The sequence below is a fragment of the Daphnia magna genome, linkage group LG10, assembly GCF_020631705.1.
Source record: "Daphnia magna isolate NIES linkage group LG10, ASM2063170v1.1, whole genome shotgun sequence".
In the NCBI taxonomy this organism is placed as follows: domain Eukaryota; kingdom Metazoa; phylum Arthropoda; class Branchiopoda; order Diplostraca; family Daphniidae; genus Daphnia; species Daphnia magna.
In genome coordinates, this window is record NC_059191.1 from 3034641 (window position 1) to 3052582 (window position 17942).

Consider the following 17942-nt stretch of genomic DNA (forward strand, 5'->3'; position numbering starts at 1 on the left):
AACATCCCATATGGTCTAGTGGCTAGGATACCTGGCTTTCACCCAGGAGGCTCGGGTTCGATTCCCGGTATGGGAACAGTTAGAATTGTTCATTGTTACAATGTCATATTTTTGTTGCTTGGTTGAATCAAAAATAGAAAAATTCTCTGCTTTGGCAAGTTATCGATAATCAGTCATCGGTGTACAGTCTTAGACGGAGATTTGACGAAAAATTGCCGTCACTGTTTGAGTTTCAGTTTGAGAACACTTTTGCGGCTTTGTTGCAGCCAGAAGCCATAACTATTTAAATAGTTCACTAATGGGTGAACAACTTGAGTGGGTGAAACGGCTGGATATGCAGGGTATCGATCCCCGTACTTCTCGCATGCTAAGCGAGCGCTCTACCATCTGAGCTACATCCCCGAGTACAACGCTCACTGTGGGCTCATCCGGGAATTGAACCCGGGACCTCTCGCACCCTAAGCGAGAATCATACTACTAGACCAATGAGCCGCACACAAACATACCACTTTAACAAATTGGAAGAAGAAAACCCCAGTCCTGATGAGGCTTGATGAATGTTTCAAACTTTGTAAACTATGCTGAGGTAGTAAGTGAAGGGTCGGTCACTGCCATCGAGTGTACACAAAACCTACCCATGCTGGAGGAAATAGATTAAAGAAAGGGGTGTGACAACAAAGACAATTATTTGACAGCGGTAAACGAGCGAAAAGAACAAAGTTATGACACAAAAACAACAAGCCCGAGGCATGGTGATTTGCAAAAATGGTTGGGAGCTCCGGAAAAACACATGTCAGCAAGAATCGCACTACTAGACCAATAAGGTTACAAAAATTTAACATCAACTAACCAACCGCCAGTCCTGGAAAGACTTGGTTGATGTTTGCAAGTTTCTAAACTAAGCCGAAGTGATGGTTATTGGAATCAGGTGTGACAAAAACTTTATCATTTTGCTGGATTCCACACGGCCTGAGTGTTAACGTAATGTGCCGAAATAGCTCAGTTGGGAGAGCGTTAGACTGAAGATCTAAAGGTCCCTGGTTCGATCCCGGGTTTCGGCAACCAAGGGCTGATAACATCCCATATGGTCTAGTGGCTAGTTTATGGAGGGGTTTCCGGAAGGGGAATAAACATGTATGAGGTAGGTGCATTTTAAAATATTACTAAAATTACATAAATAAAATATGAGGGAAAGAATCTACTAATCTACTGGGTAGGGAGTTTCTACGGGAAAAGGGGGGATATCCTCAGCTTCGGGGTTTGGTGCACCATGATGGAAATGGGCACACACCATATCCATTGATCCCTGGATCGCTGCCAATCGGGCCTTGAATCGGAAGGCACCCCAGGATCTTCCGTTGATTCCGAGAATCGAACGGATTTCGTCGTTCCTGGGGTACCATGATCCAAGAGACCCGACAACCAGGGGGAGAATCCTCCCATGCGAAGAATATTTATCATATTTCCGCTGGTAGGCATTCTCCATACTCCCTGGTTGGTCATAGCAGACCACGACGTCAACCATCACCCGGGAACCGGATAGTTGAAATTCAACATCCGGTCTTAACCTTTGCCCGGGGATGGCATTGTTGATCGTGACGTCGTGTCCCTGCTTGACTAGCAGCGATTCCAAGAGATCTTGGATGGTGTTGTGCCTCTTGGTGGCGAGCTGGAGACCTTCTTCACAGTGGTTAAGCACATGAAACCCGGTCTCGTTTTCCTTTCCGCATCGGCGGCAACTCGTATCTTGCTCCTGTGAGCAGAACCACGAGTGCCCCCGAAGAGGAAGGATGTCGAGCCGGGCCCTGTGAAGATATCTCCAGTCGCGGAAGGAGAGGGGCGTACGGCAGGATACCAGGCGAGCCATGTCTTTCGACTTGTCTTCCAGGGAGAGGCCAGTGGCAACTACTCCCTGGTGGCTCTTGTCGGAAATTAGGTCCCTGGTATAGCGCTGCCGAGCTACTTTCCGAAGTCCGCGGACTGCCTTGACTGGGCTTACGGAGACGTCATCGGCGACAATTCTTAGATTTTCGTCGCCGGATACATCAATCCGCACTCCCAGTCGTTTGGCAGCTTGGCGGGCAAGAGTCCAAAGATTGGACCCTGCCTCCGCGTACCTCAGTCTGTAGAGCCCCCCATCCACGGATCCCGAAAGATATTCCCCAACTGGCAACACTCCTGGATGCTCGTTTCTGAACCCTCGCCGGATGGTGTCATGGAGCTGCTCTCGGCATATGTTCCTCACTGTAGGGTCTCTACAAGTGAGGAGCTGAGCAGCCCTGGCGATGGTCCAGATATCGGCATCATCAGTGAGGCGGCATGTTCCTAGGCCCCCAACCCGCCGGTCCGCGTAGAAAAACGGGACCGTTGCGTGATTGGGAAGGTTGCAAATTAGGCCTAGAAACTTCCTACACTCAGTGTCCAGTTGGGTAAGACAGTCTTTCAGGACCCGACCCGAAGCGAGGTGATGGGAAAGGGAGGGAAGAAGGTGGCTACGGAAGATTTCAAGTTTTTGCCATGGTGCGAGGTGGGAGGCGGCAATCTTGTCGAGGTTAGGGATAAGGTCAGTTGGTGGTCGGAACCGCAATTTTCCTCCGATCGGTGTACCAAGATATGTTTCTTGGTCGTCTGGACCCAAGCACCGAATTAATTGATCACCAATTCGGCACTGGGCGTCAGACGGCTTGCCTTTGTCGAAGACCAGGCAAGCACACTTCCCGGCATTAAATTGCAGCCCCAAGGTGTTTGCGGTGAGGGTAAAAACGTTTAAAATGTTTTGGAGCTCGGAGGGAGAATTTGTAACCACGGCAATGTCGTCAGCATATGCCGTGGTTTTCACGAGTGAGCCAAATATTAAAAATCCGGGGTTAATATTGGACTTTCCGGCCCTGACGAGGGGTTCGGAAGCCAGGTTAAAAATAGGGGAACTAAGAGCGTCACCCTGGCGAACACCTGCTGTCGGGAAAATGCGGATGGATTCTTTCCCAACGGCAAAATCCATCCGATTTCCCGAATATATGTCCACCAGGATGCGCCGGAGGTCCTCTGGTATTGGAAGTGATGTGAACAGCTCATTCAGAACGGCGTGAGGCACAGATCCAAACGCGTTGCACATGTCCAGCCATGCAATAGACATGTGCTTTCGTTTGGTCTTTGTCTCCTCGACAACCGTCTGTAAGAGCTGTGTATGTTCCTGAATACCATGGACCCCCGGGAGGAAACCCTTTTGCTCGGGAGATAACCAGCCAAGGTCTGAAGCGACTTGCGTTATTCTCTGGCTGATCACTCCCGAGAACAGTTTGTAAATGGTAGGAAGAAGGGATATTGGTCTAAAGTTGGAATAGTCGCTAGTGTCCCCTTTCTTGAAAATGGGGACAGTTCGCGATGTCTTCCAACAATTAGGAACCCCTAGCTTCCAAACCATTTTACAAACTGTTTCCAGCAGAATGCAGTTGGGGTCGATGGCTCTAAGATGACGGTATTCTAGGCCATCAACCCCTGGTGATGTGTTGGTAGCCCGGCGGAGCTTAGCTTCAAGCTCTTGTTGGGTTGGCGCACGATTAAGGAAGTTCATCTGGTCCTCTGAAGGTTGGGACCAGTCGCAGGTGTCGTAGAGTTCCCTCGCACTTTGGCACTGCTGCGGAGATGGTCTCAATCGGTTGTAAGTCCTCTTGAGATATTCCTCCGCAGCTTGTACAGTACCATCGTAGGAGGGTAAACGGTCTTCGAGCACCTGTCGAACGGCTCTTCTTGGGTAAATGTTGAAGAGCCGCTGAATCTTCCTCGCCTCGTACGCCTTTTGCTTGATATGTCGCCGGGCCTTCTGCATCTGCCGGTTTTGGTTTCTTTTTCTTTTGTCAGGGTTTCCTCGGGGTTGTTCAGGGCTAGGGTCTTGTAAAATTTGTGCTTTAGGGAGCCAGTCAGCTGTGCAACGTTCGAGGACATCGTCTAGGTCATGTAGAGTCTCACAGCTCAAGAAGGCAGGAACCCAGAGACTGACAAAATCGTCGTCTCTTTGACTCTGCTCTTCTGAGCTGTGGTGACTACGTCCTCGATTGCTGTGCTGACTGGGGACAAAGGATAAGGTCTCGGGGTTAGGTGAAGGGTCTAAAATCTCTTGTGATAAAATTGTGGGGCTAGTATTTTCTTGTGGGGGAGTTCATAAAGCCAACTAAAATTTTGTGTATTAAAAGAGGAGGCGAACTCCCTCCCAAGATCTAAAATAGGGCTAGCGGTAAAATTTGCTGGAGATAGGACATTACCAGGGGATTCCTCGATCGCTGGGATTTCCACCACGGATAGCTCATCACGCTCGTCTTCTGTTGCAGTAACATCCTCTAGAGAGATCACTGCAGCAGAAGAGTCACGGTTTGAGCCATCCATACTGGATATCCCAGCAAATCGGATGGAGGGTGATGGGTTGTTATTAGAATGTAACCTTTGGTAATGTCCTTTTAGTGTAGGGCCATCTCCAGCAAATCCACACACTCCGCATTCCCAATATTTAACTAGTCGGAGTGTGTGGGCTGTCTCTAGGTGTCTGTGGATACTACCCATGGCTCTGGTGTTAGTTGCCAAGGTAGTCCACTCACACCTAGGACACTTCGTGGGTTTACCAGGGTATTTTAAAATGATTTTGTCCCCTTCAATTCTGGAAGGGGAAAACGTGGGGAGAGAAGAGTGAGCGGGATTAGGAGACCCCTGCGAACCATCCATTGCAGATGCAATGGTTAGTTCGAGGGATTGGCGGAGAATACTGGAGGAAAGGGACTCAGTACAAGGTCTTGCATGTCTGCCGGCTGAAATAAACGAATTAAATTCCTTTTTACAGCCAAGGCAGACATGCTGGGTGGTGTATTGAACCCCTCTCCTAGAATGTCTTTCTTTTATGTGTGTCTCCACCAATTGTCTCTTGCGATCCCCAGACCAGGGACCGCTACCTCGCTCACCTTGACAGGATTTCTCCCCACATTTTAAAATAATTGGCAGAGGAACTGGGATTTTAATGATTGTCCCATGGAGTCTTACTCTAGTAGCATTTCTACTAGATGCTCCTACCTCTGCCATTGCTACCCTGGGCCCACTTACATATGAAAGAATAAAACAGTAATTCTTATTGACTAAAAACAAACAAATAAAGAAAAAATCGGTAAAATATTGTTAGAAAAATTTAAAAAAAAACCATTAAAAATCTGAAGAGAAAATTCTAAAAAAATATAGAAAGAGAGGAATTTAGAAATTTAAGAAAGAAAGAAAAAAATAGAAAAATAGATGTTTTAAGTACTAAAAATTAAAAATTAAATAATTTTGTAAAGAATAAAAAAAATAGAAACCGAAGAAATTGTGGAATAAAAAAATTTAGTGAAGAATAAAGAAAAATTTTAAAAACAAAGAAATTGTGGTATAAAAAAATTAATGAAGAATTAAAAAAAAAATAATAATAATTTAAAAACCGAAGAAAGTGTGAAATCAAATAAAAAAAAAAATTCATGGATGAAAAGAATAAATAAATAAATTCTATAGAGTACTAAAATTAAAGAAAGATATGCATTAAAATTCAATATTTGTTTTGGTTAAAGCATAATAAAAAAATTTTTTTTAAAGGGTTTTTTGGATGTAAATGGATAAAATGTAAAAATAATACAAGGAGCTAAAACATTTCATCAGTGAAAACGGGAGCTCTTTAAAAACACGTCTGCTCTACACGAAGTCTAGCAGACAGGATACCTGGCTTTCACCCAGGAGGCTCGGGTTCGATTCCCGGTATGGGAACAGTTAGAATTGTTCATTGTTACAATGTCATATTTTTGTTGCTTGGTTGAATCAAAAATAGAAAAATTCTCTGCTTTGGCAAGTTATCGATAATCAGTCATCGGTGTACAGTCTTAGACGGAGATTTGACGAAAAATTGCCGTCACTGTTTGAGTTTCAGTTTGAGAACACTTTTGCGGCTTTGTTGCAGCCAGAAGCCATAACTATTTAAATAGTTCACTAATGGGTGAACAACTTGAGTGGGTGAAACGGCTGGAGATGCAGGGTATCGATCCCCGTACTTCTCGCATGCTAAGCGAGCGCTCTACCATCTGAGCTACATCCCCGAGTACAATGCTCACTGTGGGCTCTTCCGGGAATTGAACACGGGACCTCTCGCACCCTAAGCGAGAATCATACTACTAGACCAATGAGCCGCACACAAACATACCACTTTAACAAATTGGAAGAAGAAAACCCCCAGTCCTGATGAGGCTTGATGAATGTTTCAAACTTTGTAAACTATGCTGAGGTAGTAAGTGAAGGGTCGGTCACTGCCATCGAGTGTACACAAAACCTACCCATGCTGGAGGAAATAGATTAAAGAAAGGGGTGTGACAACAAAGACAATTATTTGACAGCGGTAAACGAGCGAAAAGAACAAAGTTATGACACAAAAACAACAAGCCCGAGGCATGGTGATTTGCAAAAATGGTTGGGAGCTCCGGAAAAACACATGTCAGCAAGAATCGCACTACTAGACCAATAAGGTTGTTGTATGAAATCCAACTCAAGCGTGCCCAACTATGGTTGCCAAACCATAGAGTTGCTGAACCCTTTTCTTATCCTCTTTTCCATAATGTCGTCTGCCTCTTTAGATCCATCAGCACTCCTCTTTCTACTTCTTTTCTAGTTCTCAAGAGGGTAAGAACTCAAGTCTTTTGTTCAGATCCATATATGTGTGGAAGTTATCAGGAAATATATTGTGTTATGTTGAAACCAATTGTGTGTGTTCTAATCCGTTAGCTTAATTATTACAACAGGTTATGGGCCCAGAAACACGTTGCTGCCTGGTAACTAACAATGGCCGAACACGAGATCCAAGACAACCAACCTTTGCGGGCAGTAGCCCATTTGCCGAAATTCGACGGCTCCAACCACCGAGAGTGGAACTTCGAAATCGACCTAGTCTTTCAACATCATGAATTAAAAGACCTAGTCTCGGGAACCGAACTACGTCCAGAAGAGGTAAAACATTTCAAATTCCTCTCCCGTTGTGCTGGGCCTTTTTTTCTGAACTGTTCTACCAACGTGGCTCATTACTTAAATCACCACTGAGAATAACAAGCCCGATGTAAAGGGGGATTTTTTTACTAAACATTGTTGCTTAAATCAGATCCTATGATATTCTCAGAATTAGACTCTTGATCTATTTAATTTAAAAAAAAAACTCAAAAACTAGTGACGTTCAGGGCATGAATACTGTCATTTTTCGAGAATCTATATAAGGGGCTGGAACATTCATACTATTTACACAGTATGTCGTATGCTCATGTTACTTCAACAAAATGCCACATTCCTTAACAATGTCACTCTACAGTTAAACTGAGAGAAACTTTATCAGCCTTAACGCTGCATACAATTGATTTTTTGCTCTACAGTTGAGACTGAGAGAAACTTTATCAGCCTTAACGCTGTAAACATTCAAATTTTTCTTTTCTGTACAGTTGAGACTGAGAGAAACTATCAGCCTTAACGCTGTGTAAATTTGATTTTTTTTCTCTACAGCTAAGACTGAGAGAAACTTTATCAGCCTTAACGCTGTGTACATCTGATTTTATTACTGTACAGTTGAGATTTAGAGAAACACATTCTACTATAATGTTGTCCATATCTCCTGCTTATCCTTATCTTTCCTTTCCTTTTATAGGAACGAAACGAAGCTGGTGAACTGCTAAATGATGCAGCCATAAGACTTTGGACAAGGAAGAACATAACGGCCCTTAACTTCATCTTTGCCTCAATAACAAAGAAAATGAAGGAGAATTTGTACACCCCAGGTCTTAATGCAGCACAAATATGGACAAAGTTGAACCTGCAGTACCAACTTCAAACTGAAGAACAGTTGCATCTTCTATGGCAACAATACTATGATTTCAAACATACAGCTGGTATGCTAAATTTTTTAAAACATAATGATGCAAAAGTTTACATCGCCCTGCTTCACTCAACAGGTGATGACATGAGGACCATGATACAAAAACTCTCGAACATCGCTGACCAACTGAGAGAAAGGGAACAGGCTCTCCCTGAAGTCCAACTTATCTCAAAGGCCCTAGCCACACTTCCAGAATCCTTCCGGGTTGTCAGATCCGTTTGGACCAGTGTTCCAGCAGCTGACCGAACCCTTGATCATTTACTTCAACGACTCATCACTGAGGAAAGTGTGCTCAAGTCCTATCAAAAGGCAGAACATCCGGAAGAAACTGCGTTCGCTGCAAGTGGATATCCGAAAAGAAAGTTCAACCATGGTCGCGGCAGCCACTCTGGCTATGGAAAAGAATATCATCATGGACCCACAGAAGGTCATGTAGACAAACGATCACGATGCGGTACCTGCAACAGCCCACACCACGAAGAGAAAAACTGTTTCAAGAAACACGGCTACCCCCCGAATTGGTCTAACACAAAAAGCAGAGGAAGAGGCAGAGGAAGGGGGAACCCACCCAACTCATCAAATGCCTTGCTATCCCTCTCCAAACTTGATCCCAGAAGCATACTCACTTTCCTCGTTGACTCAGGGGCCTCCAAGCACATGAGTGATCAAAGAAGCTTCTTCTCAACCTTCAGACCTATGAATGCAGGCACTTGGTCCGTAAAAGGTAACACCTTTTTTTTCTTATCAAGTTTTTTTTTTCAAAAACTAATTTTTTTTTCCTGGCCTTCCAGGCATTGGAGATTCTGAGTTGGATGCTCTAGGGATCGGAAACATTGAAGTTTTGGTTGAAGTAGACAAAGTAACGACTTCTAAGACACTGACAGAGGTTCTCTATGTGCCTGGACTTGGCTCAAACCTTTTCTCGGTTGGAGCAGCAACTGCCAACGGCCTAGTAGCAACATTTGATGACAACAAGGTAATAATCTCTTATGCCGCTTTCTTAATTAAATTACACAAAGCATCAATATTTTTTTCTCTCTCTCTCTCTCTTAAGGTACTCTTCAAGAGAAATGGGGAGACTGTCCTCACTGGGGAGAAACAAAATGAAAACCTTTTTCAGCTTCACATGAAACCCGACATCCAGTCAATCCAGAGTGACACAAGCCAAACATGCACTCTCGTCGCACTTGGCGCAAACCTTCGGGCATCAATGACCACTTGGCATCAGCGCCTAGGTCATCTCGGCTACCAGACTCTCTTGAAAATGGTTAAGGAGGACCAAACGATTGGCTTAAATATCAACGGGGAATGTAATGTCCCAGCATCCCTCTGCTCCAACTGCGAGTTGGGAAAATTCTCAAAGCTACCTCTGAAAACAGGCAGACACAGAGCATCCAGAATTGGCGAATTGACACATTCAGACGTCTGGGGACCCATCTCCACCACCAGTCTTGGAGGCGCCCGTTACTTCGTCACCTTCAAGGACGACTTTAGCGGATATATCACCATCCACTTCATGAAAAAGAAAAACGAAGTGCCCGCCCTAATCCGTCTCTACCACGCCATGCTCCTGAATGAAACTGGCTACTACATGCTTACGCTTCAATCGGACAACGGCAAAGGAGAGTACGTCAACAAAGAAAATGCTGAGTGGTTCTCTCAACAAGGAATCCGTCATGAAACCAGCGCACCTCACACGCCAGAGCAAAACGGCTCCGCCGAACGCCTAAACCGGACGCTACTAGAATCTGTTCGTTGCATGATTATTGAGAGTGGTATGCCAGCTTTTCTTTGGGCAGAGGCCACATCCTACACAGCATACATAAAAAACCGAGTCCTCTCAAGGACTGGTCAACTCACTCCTTACGAATATTGGAATGAAAGAAAACCCGACATGACAAACTTTCGAATCTTTGGATCGAAAGCATTCGTTAGAAATCCACTCATCTCATCAAAACTGGAACCTCGCAGCCAAGAAGGATTTTTTGTTGGACTTTGCCCCACTCAAAATGCATCCCGAATTTACATCCCATCAAAAAGGAAGATTGTCATAAGTAAAGACATCAAAGTTGATGAGACAATTCTTTATCGAGATCATGTGGCCAAGGACACACTACCCTCAATGGTAACAACAATAATATTAAAAAAAAAAAAAAAAAAAAAAAAAAAATTTCATTCTTTATTCTTTCTCTCCTATCAAGAACCAACTCCAAGTCGTTACGGACAATGAAAATTCAATAGAGGCAAGTGACACTTCTGTTCCGACTTTCGATGAAACTCCTGAAGGAGACAGAGCTCCTCCTGCCACCATGGCAAATCAAGAAGAAGAAGCTCTCGTCAACACCTCAGTACCAACCACCAACATCATAAACAATGAGGAAACCGCCAAAATTGACGACACCATCCAGGAAGCCGTAATCCAAATCAACAACCAAAACGATGTAGGAGTAAGCCCTACCCACGTCTCTCCTCTAGCTTCAAATGATGTCCCTCAAGAGAACAACTGTAACCTTCGCAGATCAACTCGCATACAAGCAAGAAAAATGCAATCGATCGCTAAACAAGTAACTCTCCATGACATATCAGCCAACCGTGAATATGGAAAAACGATGTCAAAACCAATGGAACCTAGTAGCTATCAAGAAGCCATCTCCTGTCCGGAAGCTAAACTATGGATCCAAGCAATACAAGAAGAATATGAATCACTCATTAGAAACAACACATGGACAATATGCCAACTGCCTTCTGGCCGGAAAGCAATCGAAGGCAAATGGATACTGAAACACAAACCCGGGTTCAAAACAACTGCACCACGATACAAGGCTCGGTTCGTCATTAAAGGTTTTTCTCAAGTACATGGTGTTGACTACAACGAAACCTACGCCCCAGTAGCCAAGACCTACTCCTTCCGGATGGTTATGGCAATCGCAGCTGCAAGAGACCTGGAAATAATCCAACTAGACGTCAAAACAGCCTTCCTCTATGGGACACTAGAAGAAGAAGTCTATATGCACCAACCTGAAGGCTTTATCCTTCCCGGACGAGAAGAAGAAGTGTGTCGTCTCATTAAAAGCATATACGGACTGAAACAAGCTTCTCGTGTATGGAACGTCAAATTCAACGAGTTCATCACATCTTTCGGCCTTAAAAGATCCCAATGTGACTCATGCATCTATTACCGCCATCTCCGCCAGGGGGAGATAGATGAGGAAATAACCTTCTTTATTCTTTACGTAGACGACGGTCTGATCCTGAGCAACGTCAATCAAGTTCTACTGGACATGGTGGAATTCCTTGGCAAGGAATTTGAAATACGTTCACTACCTGCAGACAGATTCATCGGCGTCGACATTGACCGCAACCGCAATCAACGAGCCATTCATCTTTCCCAGCCAGATTACGTCAAAACCATCCTACAAAGATTCGACATGGCCAACTGTCACTGCGTCGCTGTCCCAGCCGATCCATGCGTCAAAATGTCACCAGCCATGTGTCCCCGAACGGAAGAAGAAAAGACAATGATGGCCAAAATTCCCTTCATGGAAGGAATCGGCTCACTGATGCACCTAGCCAATCTGACACGACCTGACCTCGCCTATGCCATCGGCCAAGTATCACGTTTCTCTCAAAATCCTGGACTGGAACACTGGAAAGGGCTAAAAAGGATCCTGGCTTACCTGCGAAAAACTATCAATCATGGCATTCTATATAGCGGTGGAAGCAACGAACTTCACGGGTATGTTGACGCAGACTACGCTGGAGATCTCGAAAACCGACGATCAACATCCGGAGCCGTATTTATACTCAATGGTGGTCCCATTTCATGGCACAGCCGTCGCCAAACCTGTGTAGCCTTGTCTACCACAGAGTCAGAATTCATTGCAGCAGCTGACGGGACAAAAGAAGCTATATGGTTGAAGCGCTTGTACTCAGAGTTGGGTGGCCCGGACGTCGCCACGCCACTGCGATGCGACAATCAAGGCGCCATTGCCTTGATTCACAACCCAATGTTCCATCAGCGCACCAAGCACATGGATGTGCGCTTCTTCTTCGTGCGCGACGCTCAACAGGAAGGAAAAATAGACATCAACTACATCGAAACCGAATCCCAACTCGCTGACATCTTTACAAAGGCCCTACCGGTCCCAAGATTCAAAATGCTGCGTCAGAACCTGAACATTCGGGAGTTCATGAACTAAACAATCTAATACAAGGGACGCTCACGTTTGTTTTTTTTGGACACGCAACGAAATGTCACTCTTGAAATTCAATGTTTATTTTGAGCACGCTCGACTTGAGGGACGTGTTGTATGAAATCCAACTCAAGCGTGCCCAACTATGGTTGCCAAACCATAGAGTTGCTGAACCCCTTTCTTATCCTCTTTTCCATAATGTCGTCTGCCTCTTTAGATCCATCAGCACTCCTCTTTCTACTTCTTTTCTAGTTCTCAAGAGGGTAAGAACTCAAGTCTTTTGTTCAGATCCATATATGTGTGGAAGTTATCAGGAAATATATTGTGTTATGTTGAAACCAATTGTGTGTGTTCTAATCCGTTAGCTTAATTATTACAACAAAGGTTACAAAAATTTAACATCAACTAACCTAGAGTGACAACCGCCAGTCCTGGAAAGACTTGGTTGATGTTTGCAAGTTTCTAAACTAAGCCGAAGTGATGGTTATTGGAATCAGGTGTGACAAAAACTTTATCATTTTGCTGGATTCCACACGGCCTGAGTGTTAACGTAATGTGCCGAAATAGCTCAGTTGGGAGAGCGTTAGACTGAAAATCTAGAGGTCCCTGGTTCGATCCCGAGTTTCGGCAACCAACGGCTGATAACATCCCATATGGTCTAGTGGCTAGGATACCTGGCTTTCACCCAGGAGGCTCGGGTTCGATTCCCGGTATGGGAACAGTTAGAATTGTTCATTGTTACAATGTCATATTTTTGTTGCTTGGTTGAATCAAAAATAGAAAAATTCTCTGCTTTGGCAAGTTATCGATAATCAGTCATCGGTGTACAGTCTTAGACGGAGATTTGACGAAAAATTGCCGTCACTTTTGAGTTTCAGTTTGAGAACACTTTTGCGGCTTTGTTGCAGCCAGAAGCCATAACTATTTAATTAGTTCACTAATGGGTGAACAACTTGAGTGGGTGAAATGGCTGGAGATGCAGGGTATCGATCCCCGTACTTCTCGCATGCTAAGCGAGCGCTCTACCATCTGAGCTACATCCCCGAGTACAACGCTCACTGTGGGCTCATCCGGGAATTGAACCCGGGACCTCTTTTTTGTTTTTTTGTAAAATTTTCTTTTATTATCTTTTGTTATCAGCTAATGGGGTCATTAAAACAAACAAAGCAAAAACAAAATTTGGTTCGCCGGATGCAGACGTTAGCAAAGGGATGTAGACGAAAATGTGGCAATGTTGGGGACTATAATAATAAAACAAAAACAAAAACATAAACAAACAAATGCAATGTGGGTTGAGGTGGGATAATACCATAAAATAAAACAAAACAAAAGTAAACAAAGCAGAAGACTTGGTAGCAGAAAATATAAACAAAAATAGACAAAGGCCATTGATGTTGGGAAAAGGAAATACAAAATAAACAAAAATAAACAAAATATACTAAAATTTATGGTAAAGATTAGGTAGGACATAGGGATCTAGGTTGACGAAGGGCTTTCCATAGGCTCTCTACTTTTTCTTGACGTGGGACGCGAAGGTGACTTCTTTCCTTCCAGGTGATGAAGAGGTAAGCAGCCAGAAGAGTGAAAGAAAACTGGAGATTTCCTATTGGTCCAAAATGGCCACGTATCAAATCTTCCTTTGACGAACTGCAGCCCATCTGACGCATAGTTCCTTCCAACCAGCTCCAAACGGTGAGTCGTTCAGGACACTGGTACATCAGATGCTCATCGGTTTCGGGGTCTTCATTGCAGAATGGGCATGTTGCATCCTTGGTGGGGTCCAACCGATGGCATCTGGTCCTGGTAGGGAGAAGTTGCTGGTTGAACAGGAACATGGTCTCTCTGATGTTAGTTGGAAGGGCTGCAGTCTCCTTCCAGATACGTGGCCAATCCAGATTAGGCCTCAGGATCTCCAGCTTTCCAATTGTCGTTTCCTCCAGGATCCAATGGTTGTAGGTTTTTCGATGAACCATTGGATTCCCCTGCACCAGAATGGAAGATGCGAAAAGTTGCTTGATTTGATGCAGGGGTTCCTGAAGGTAATAGGGTCTCTTGATGACTGCTACAGGTGTGGTGTTGTCCTTGTAGAGTGGCAATAAGGTTCGGAGAGGAAAGGACATCCAATAACGAAGTAGAGAGCTTTCTGGACTGCTGGGCCCTGTCAGGACTTTGTACAAGGGGCAGAGGAAAAGGGAACGGTAAAAGAGGTGTGTGTTGACCATTCCCAGTCCCCCCTCTTTGACAGTACGAAAAATTACGGTTTTTTTCGGCCTTTCTACTTTCCCCATCCATAGAAATTTCATGACAGCCTTCGAAATCTGGTCAGCCATTATTTTATTACAAGGTAATACCTGTGCAAAGTACACAGTTCCGGAGAGAGCCTTCGACTTAAGGAACATTACCCTCTGGTAAATATTAAACCGTCGACTGGCATTCTCTCGCAGAATACCATTTAAAGAGCAAAATGCATCATTCCAAACCCTACTAGCTGTCTCTACTATGGAATGGGAAAATTTAATTCCTAACAGGGACAATGTTGGCGCTGACACAAGCCACTCAAGAGGCCAAATTGATCTAGAGCTCCAAGTCCCGAGTCCCAGGGCTTTTGTTTTCTCCTTATTCATCCTTGCCTTTGTCCACTGACAGAACATATCAAGGATTTGTCCTGCCCTGGTAAAATCTTCGTCACAAGAAACGAAAATGGTGACGTCATCAACAAAGGCTCTGACAGTGAGTTTTTCATTAAACAATGATATACCCTTGAGAGCTCGAGATAAACGCACAAGTAATGGCTCAATGTATAGAACGAAGAGATGGACAGATAGGGGGCATCCCTGGCGAATCGACTGAATATCACTAATCACCCCAGCCACCTCCGATCCGTTGAGGATTGACATTCCTGTTACAGAATACATAATCTGTAACCAACGGACGAAAGTGGTGGGGTAACCCATGACATCCAGAATCCTCCAGAGGACTTCCCTGTTAACCAGGTCGTAGGCCTTTTCAAAGTCAACTCCAACAATGGCAGCGCCCATACCCCGAATCAAAGAGTTGGAAGAGTCATGGCATCCCCGGTCATCAACAAATTGAATGACATCTCTGTAAAGACTTAAATTATCAAAAATCAATCTACCAGGTACCCCACCTTTTTGATGAGGCCCTATGGTAGAAGATAGTGTCTCCCTCAATCGTCTCGCTAAGACAGATGCCATGACTTTGTAGTCACAATTCAAAAGAGAAATTGGCCGAAAATTAGAAATTCCACAAAGTCCCGAAGACTTAGGAATTAGCCTGATCGCCGCTTGGCCCTGCGAAGACGTCAGAGTTTCCCTTTCCAGGATATGATTAAACATATCCAAGAAGTGTGGTGCGATCACGTCCCAAAATTCTACGTAAAACTCGTAAGGAATGCCATCAGTGCCAGGGGACTTGTTTGACTTCATTGCTATTAGAGCAGCTCTAATCTCAAGAAGGGAAATTGGTGCTGTTAGGTTTGGGGTTGGCTTAAAGCAATCTCTTACTCCTTCAAGGAACTCAGACCCTGCCAGTATGTCAGGAGAAGGTTGAATCTTAAAAATTTTTGTAAAATGAGCTACAATTTCTGCTGAAATTTCCTCTTTTGTCGATAAGCAAGTGCCATTGGGGGCAATGATCTTATCAATGCAACATTTTCGATAATTATTCCTGGCACGATTTATGTGAAAAATACTTGCTTCCTCTACATCTGGCCCTTCGAAGCAGCGGGAACGAATCCCACACCCTTTGAGTGTGCTCTCCTCCCAAGACTTTGAAAATTTTCTCAACTGTTGAAAGGCAACCCAATCAAAGGTATCTGCTTCGGCCATTTCCTGTATGCAAGATTGATAGAAAAACTTAGTTTCTCTTATCAGCCTTGCTCTTTGCCTGGAATAATCCACCGAAATGCGCTTGATACCCGGTTTCAGGACACTCTCCCACCAATTTGCTACATTACTTTCCCTAAGAGGATGATTAGCAGATTCCTGAATAAAATTGGTTACATATTTCTGAAAACCTTCTTCTGACAATATTGAAGTATTTAGTTTCCACAATCCGGCAGGTGGTCTGCTACGATTTGGGAGATCAAGATTGCAAGTAAGTGTGGATTGTACCGACTGATAGTCACTAATCGATAAAGACTGCAAATAAATATTTAAAAATCATTCAGCAAACGATCGACTAGCATAAATCCTATCAAGCCTAGAAGAACCATCGTGGTAATGGAAAGTGTGGCACGGATCACTATGATTTAGCTTTTTCCAGATGTCTACCAGATCAAGACCAGTAACCATCTCCTTCAAAGCATAGCTAACAACACTACTTGGGACAGGGAGGGATTGGATATTTGCCCTATCTTGGATGTCGTCAACACAATTAAAATCGCCCATCAACACGAAGGGCAGTCGAGTGGTAATCGAGTAGGCAGGAACGGTTTGACGAAGAAAATTGTTTCTCTCATTCCTTACCTGCTTACCTGACGGGGCATAGATATTAATAAACGTAAAACATTTTACGTCAATGGAGATAAGCCTTCCGTCAGGTTCAAGAAGCAGTCGAGAATACTCCAGACCATGTCTAATTAGAATGGCTGTTCCTTTTTTGTTGGGACCGACATTTGCTAGCAAGTGGTAACAGCTTTCAATAATTGGGCAAGAGTGAAAGGCTACCTCTTGAAGTCCTACGATATCTAAATTACCGTCCCTGCAGAAATTTAAAAGAATTTGACGTCGCTCGACTGATCGAATACCTCCAATGTTGATAGAAGCGATTTTTAATTGTGAAGTCATGTGTTAGGTTTTTTGAGTACGGGAATGCCTGAAGTGGGTTTCGAATTTTGGGGCGTCAGGGTAGGTTTAAATCGTTTGCTTCGTGGTACCGTGGGAATTTTCAGGGGGTCCTTAGTTTTTTCTGGATCAGTGGTATCAATTTCCCCCGTGTCGGGTTCCATTGATTCCATGATAATTGTCACTGTTTCCTGGTCTTCTGTCTCTGTGTCAGGTGCTGCTATTTTGGATTTTGAAATAGGTTTCAAAGGGTTGTCTTTCGGAGGTACAGATGCGGAAGTGGTAGCAGTGTCACATTCCATGGATTCAGTTTCCAAATTATTAGTACTTTCTGAGAGTGAATCTTGCGATTCACTTTCCAGAGGTACCTGGGAAACCATGGAATTTGCTACCACGGGAATTACTACGGGTGTCTGTTTAATAGTCTCTGTCTTTTTAGTCTTTTTGGCAACAGGTTTTTGGACAATGGTGGGTTCCTGGTTTCGTTTTAAAGTTGGGCAGTCGTAGCTAAAGTGTGTCTCTTCGTCGCAAAGTCTGCAAGTGGGCTTTTGTCCCTCATACTTAACCATGGCACGATAACTGCCAATGGTAATGTATGAGGGCATGTTTTTCGTCTCCGTCATTCGTACAATCATCCAAGTGGCTAGGACAGGGTATAAAACTTCATCCTCTGCCACCCGATAGCGCTCCCACCGAGCTTCAATTACATTTCCAAATTCCTTAAGACGTGTCTGAACTATTCCCAAGTCTAGGTTCTGTGGAATCCCTGCAATTCGAACAAATTTCTCTTGAATATTGCTATCCCTGATGACTACACTAACTTCTTTCCCCTCCAATTCAGTCCTGACGATACCACTGTGTTGGGACAAAAAATTTGAGGTATATGCCTCTGACGTAAACGTAATTCTAGCGACCTGGTTTCTCGTATCTAGCACAGCAACTAGGCCTAAGAGATCCTGAGCATCAACCTTCAAACTACGCACAAAACCATGAACCGTACGCATACTCAATTTCGGGAATTGAACCCCAAAATCA

General features: G+C 44.1%; 5 non-coding genes across 5 annotated transcripts; 4 read left to right on the top strand and 1 right to left on the bottom strand.

The window, feature by feature from the left end:
• The first annotated feature begins 4 nt into the window (after positions 1-4).
• On the top strand, positions 5-76 carry Trnae-uuc. Its single transcript has one exon. It is a non-coding gene; the product is annotated as a tRNA-Glu (tRNA).
• A 344-nt stretch (positions 77-420) lies between these two features.
• Trnap-agg lies at positions 421-492 on the bottom strand. The gene has a single exon. It is a non-coding gene; the product is annotated as a tRNA-Pro (tRNA).
• Positions 493-988: 496 nt separating this feature from the next.
• Trnaf-gaa lies at positions 989-1061 on the top strand. The gene has a single exon. It is a non-coding gene; the product is annotated as a tRNA-Phe (tRNA).
• Positions 1062-12659: 11598 nt separating this feature from the next.
• Trnaf-gaa lies at positions 12660-12732 on the top strand. The gene has a single exon. It is a non-coding gene; the product is annotated as a tRNA-Phe (tRNA).
• A 17-nt stretch (positions 12733-12749) lies between these two features.
• Trnae-uuc lies at positions 12750-12821 on the top strand. The gene has a single exon. It is a non-coding gene; the product is annotated as a tRNA-Glu (tRNA).
• Positions 12822-17942: the final 5121 nt, after the last annotated feature.